Source organism: Peromyscus eremicus, chromosome X (assembly GCF_949786415.1).
Source record: "Peromyscus eremicus chromosome X, PerEre_H2_v1, whole genome shotgun sequence".
Taxonomy (NCBI): Eukaryota; Metazoa; Chordata; class Mammalia; order Rodentia; family Cricetidae; genus Peromyscus; species Peromyscus eremicus.
In genome coordinates, this window is record NC_081439.1 from 81857969 (window position 1) to 81863968 (window position 6000).

Here is a 6000-nt window from a genome sequence, read left to right on the forward strand (position 1 = left end):
GGATTACAGGTATGCACCACCATGCACACACAGTGTCTGAGGTGCTGGGGATGGAAAGCCTGGCCTTGCATTCTAGCTAGGTAAGCTGTTGATCAAGTGAGCTCCACGCCCAGCCCCTGGCCTAGAAATGGAAGCACTTTCCTTGCCTTCCATGACTTTGAAGTCTTTAAACTCCTCTGTCTGCCTTCTCCTCCTCTCCCTCTTCTAACTTTCTGAGGTAACATTAGTGGAATCCTTTTTGTCTCCACACTCTTGCTTAGACTGACAGTGAGGAGGACTCTCCTTGTACTTCAGCATTTTAACGATGGGTGGCTGATTTTCATAGTCAGCCTCTGACGGTTCTTAAGCACTTCTGCCAAGTCTCCCACAAACTCTCCAGGGGTTGTCGATTTGGCCTTGAGAAGTAGTTCTGAGCACACTGAGGGGAATCAATTTAGTCCTTAAGGGGGCATTAGAGTCCTCTCTACCTCCTTAATTTATACATAGTAGGTATAAATTTAAGAGTCAGTGGGCATGAAATGTTATTTCATTGTGGTCTTCCTTCTTGTTTACTTAATGACAGATGATGTGAGCATTTCCTCATGTCTTTCTGGCTATTTGTGATGCAAATAGGGAAAAAGAAATGAGAGTGTGAGAGTCTGCCTAGGTTAGGGTATTTGAAGAAAAGAAATAGCCCAGGGAGGTAAGTTTTACTTAGGGGTAAGGAAAGTCACTATTTTTTGCCTTTAAGCTTATGTATGATTCCTGAAATTTAGAAATAAAGTATTTGTGCAAATAAATTGGAATAATTATATTTTATAAATACATGGTGATAAATTGAAAAACTTTTAGTACTGCTTGATTTTAATTTCAGATATTTCATTTGCATTGAATAAAAATGCCAATCTTAAGTGGGCATTTATTTATTACTATATGCCATTATTTTACAGAGTAATTTTTTCAGGATTAAAATGGATTGATGTTTACTGAATCACTTTCATTCTTTGAAAGTTAATCTTGTCTTAATAAAGACTGGAAGTCTATATTTAATTTATTTTTCAATTGCTTTTAAAATTGATTTTATGTTCTAATATGAAAATAATAGCTTTATTGCAAGTAGGATCTTATATGAATTTCACTTGCCTTTTTATTGAAAATAGATTTTTTTCATAAAGATATTCTGATAATGATTTCCCCTCTTCCGACTCTCTCTCTCTCTCTGTCTGACTGTGGGACTCTGTATTTGTTCCCATCTTCTGCAGGAGGAAGCTCCTCTGGTGATGGCTGAGCAAGACACTGGTCTGTGAGTGTAGCAGAATGTCATTAGCAGTCATTTTATTGCTATGTTCCCTTAGAATACCAATAGTATTTGGTTTTACCCTAGGTCCATGGTCTGTCTAGTCTCAGGTTCTTGGCCAGTGTCAGGGATGGGTTCCATCTCATGGAGTGGGCCTTAAATGCAGTTAAATATTGGTTGAGGTTCTCAAGTCCAGTTAGAGAGCTGCTGGTTACCACTAAGGTATGTGTTATGGTTATTGTACCATGCTGCTAGTTGATGTGGTTCATAGGCATCATAGCTGGGTAGGACTGTTGGTTTGCTTCCCTCTTTTGGAAGCCTACATAGTTGCCTTCTGGCACCTCAAGAGCTATTCCTCGAGGAAGAGGCTTTTGAGTTAGTTTTGAAGACAGTTTTTATTCTTTTTGTCCCATGTGTAGATGATACTTTCTTGTTTATTTGCCTCACTCATCATTGTTTTGGTTAAAAAGTGGACTTTGTTTTTGTTTTTGAGATAAGGTCTTACTTTGTAGTTCAGGATGGTTTTGCAACTTGCCCAGTAACTCGGGCTGCCTTGGAAACTCATAACCCTCCTAAGGCTGTGATTGTAGGCATATTACACCCAGCATTTTGTTGTGTTTTGTTTTTTGGTGCTGGGGATGGAACCCAGGGCATTGCACATGTTAGGCAAGGACTCCATCGCTGAGCTACAGCAGAGGGTAGACATTTTGAATAATCTGATTTGGCAGCTCTAGAAATCATATCCTTACCCAGTATGTTGTTTCTGCTGATTCTGACTGTAGTTTGTTTAGTGATGTTTCTGAATTCTATTTTAACGTTTGTATTTTTTGTCATGTGTGGCCACTGGGTGGTCTAGTTGGTTAGTTCTGGGTGTCATCTCATGACTGGACAATGTTTCTTAAATGCCTGAGATCAGTAAATCTACTGTGTTGGAGAAGTGTTGAAGTACATTTTCAGTACCTAGCCCTACCACTGACAACGCTGCCCTAGCCTACACTTCTTGTGTAGAAGCTCAGTATCAGACAGATGCAAGGAGAGGGGCCTTCTGGGGTAGTTCTTGGGTAGACCCAAAGTCATCTTCATGCATTTGCCCTTCTGGATTCCCTGGAATATGTGGGGCTCTTTTGTTTTTGTCGTTTTTAAGATGGTGTCACCCTAGACCATGCAGGCTTTGAACACCTAGAGATCTGCCTGCCTCTTCTCCCAAGTGTTGAAATTAAAGGTGTGCACCACCATTCTGAGCTTCAAAACCTTTTTTAAAAAGCTTGCGGATCTCTTCAACCCTGCCCCACCCCACACCTTTTAAGTTTGTTGTGTGTCTTAACTTTCTTTGCCTCAGCTAAAAAGCTGAACAGTTGCCTGTATTTGGTTTTGACAAAGGCTCCCCCTAGAGGATGCATTTTGCACTGCATTAGGCCTGTATCAGGTCAGGTACATCTATCTCAGCCTTTTAAGTAGTGTCATCCAGGGAAGGAAACATCTAGATAGACATAAGCAACAGTGACAGTTGTCTGGGTTTGAGGCTTGAAAGAGTGCCAGTCCCATTCTTCTTCATGTGTCTACCACACTGATGCTTTCCTTCACAAATATGGCCTGTAAATTTTTTAAGACTTGCCCATAGCCGAAGAGAGGAAAACAGAAGTAGAATACACTAAAATGACATTAAAATTTCATTATTCTTGTTTTGACATCTTCATGCATATACACACTGTATTGTAATTATGGAGCTAGAGATGACCTTGAACTTTTGGTCATCCCACCTCTATCTCCCAGATGCTGGGCTTACAGTCACGCAACAGCATACCAGTTTGTGTGGTATTGCAGATGGGACTCAGGGCTCCGTGCATTTTAGGCAAGCCCCTACCGACTGAGTTACATCCACAGCCCCCATTTGCTCCTTTTCCTGGTCTGCAGTTCATTTGTTGAAGAAACCGGTTGTTTGTCCTCTTGAGTTTCCCACAGTCTAGATTTTCTGATTCAGTTTCTATGGTATTATTTAACATGTTCTGCTGCCCCCTTTCAGTCTTAATTAAAGGCAATTGAATCTTTTGGTAAGAGTTTTTCAGCTATGATGTTGTTTACTTCTCATATTCTTTATAATGTAAGAATAGCTTTTGGTTCCTGTCTTAGGCTTTTATAAATGCCTTCAGCATAAAGGTATAATGATAATCCCTTATTTCTATGAATTCCTTTCTTCCAAAACTGATCCATACCCATCTTCCCAGTAATGAAATATTTTATTCCACGGAACTTGAAAGTACCTTTTTCCCATTAAAATACACATTTCTATTACCATCATTATGGAAATTTTTATAATGAGCTTTTGACTGCAGTATTCTTTGAACCAGAATCTAAATCTTTGTAATCTCTAATTTTACTGTAATTTAAAGAATAGTGCCATATCCATTCATAGTTTAAGATATTATATGGCTGATTTCATTTCTTCAGCATGGCAGCCATTATGCTAATAGTCTCATTTCATAGGTGAAGAAATAGTAAGCTTTGAAAGATTAAGTAATTCTCACAGTCATTCATAATGGAGTCAAGTCTAGCCTTTTTGCATCTGCTGACACAGATTCTCTACTTTTTATTATACCTTGTTCAGAACAAAACCATATGGCACTGCAAACTACTCTGTGCATTTTCTTCTGAAAAATACCTCCTTTCAAAGACTAGTAGTATCATAAAAACTAATCCTGTAATAGGAGAAATACATATTGTAAGTATGAGCCATGCCATAATAAATCATAGAAGTGTAAAGAAAATTGAATTTCTTCTCTATTTAACACTTTGAATATTACTAAGTTAATGTCATCTCCAGTTACCACTTGCTCACATGGAAAATTAAAACTGAGCACTATACATAATTCAAACATTTTGAATTGTAGCCCTGTGTTAAGCCCTGGTGGAAAACAATCAAAACACACCAAAACTTCCTTCAAAGAAAAATACATTTGAAAACTGGGCAAAGAGTGTAGAGGGCAGCTGTAAAGCCTGCAGGGACCTCCTGCAACAGAAAACTGATTCCTAGGCTGAGGGGCATGACTTAGTAGATAAAACACTTTTCTTTAAGCACAAGGACCTATGGAAAAGTGCCAGGTGTGAAGACTGACAGTTGTAATCTCAGGCCTGGGGAGGTGGGGACAAGAAGATCCCTGGCTTGCTGGCCAGCCAATGAGTGAGCTCTACGCCTATGAGAGACTCTATCTCAAAAGAGATGGATGGTGTTCCTGAGGGTAACACCTGAGGTTGCTCCCTGCCCTCCACAGTCACACACATGTATGTGCACGCCTGAGTATGCACGCACAAACACAGCCTGATTCTGTTAGTGATAAAGGATATAAAACACTCTTATTGGAGCAGAAAATAATGACTACTTTTGTTACTGATGCTTCTTCCCTCACCTGTGAGTTACGTGCTCCAGGAAAAACATCACGGCCAAATACTACTAATGAATAAAGGGAGGATGTTAGGATTCTAATTTCTTTTGGGGGTTTTGAGACAGATTTGCTATGTAGCCTTGGCTGGCCCAGAACTCACTGTATAGACCAGCCTGGCCTGGAACTCACAGAGATCTGGCTGCACTAGGACTAACGGTGTGTGCCACCATGCCAAGTCAGAGTTACAATTACCTATGAAGATATCTTTGCTCATCACTAAGAAAAAGGGACATTGGTTCCTTTGAGCACCTCAGGACTTTTCTTGCCTAATCACTTTTATTGTGATTATATTGGCTACTCAAAGGCCCACTGGGTCTGAGTACCCCTAGTTGAGTGTAAAACCAGACAATGGAGAGAGTGAAACATTTTCACACTGATAATTTGCCAAAACTGCAGAATACTGAATTCTGCCCCAGAAAGTACTCTGAATAAAAAGGTCATGAGTGTATGACCTAATAATAAAATTCAGAAATAGGAACAAAATTCTCACTGTATTGTACTTAGACACCACATTCAAAGCCGAAACTTTTAATAATAAGCTAAAGAAAAATAGAATGATCTGCTTAGAAAAAATAATAGATATTTGCTCTTTTTGCAACTGTCAATTAGGGGAGAAGCAATAATTATTAAATCCTAGTATGATAATATATCCTCTTTAAATTGATAACATCTTTTCTCTTTCTAAAATATTTTCTTTTACACATTAAAGTTCACAGATGCCAGTGCTCTTACATAATGAGTCATCACCAGCCCCCAACATGGATATTTTAATGTGCCTGTCTTTAGTGAAATCAAACTGTAAACTTGTGTATTTAAGATTTGCTCAACATTATGCTTATGTGATCTAACTATGTCTTGTACACGTTTCTAGTTAGTTCTGGTTGTTTTGTTTTGTTTTGGCTTTCTGTTTTCTGAGCCATGAACAAAAAAAAAAATGCTATGAGCAACCTTGTATCTTTCAGGGGACATATTAAGTCAACACAAAGGGTGGGGTTTCCTATTGTAGAATAGATGTGTGTTTAGCATTAGTAAAAGCTCCTGAACTATAGAAATTTATATGCCTTAAAGTATACCACCTTAGTAACTGTGTTCTTCAGCAAAGTTCCTGGAAGAGCCAAATAGATCTTAAAATGATACCAAAACAGGAGGGCTTGCACTACCAGAGGCTTTTCTTAACACGACAGCAATTAAGCTAGTATGGTCTTTGTGCCAGCATCATTCAAAAGACCAATCAAACAGGATAGACTTTTATAAGTGTCTATGTGTGCACATGCATGTGTGTGT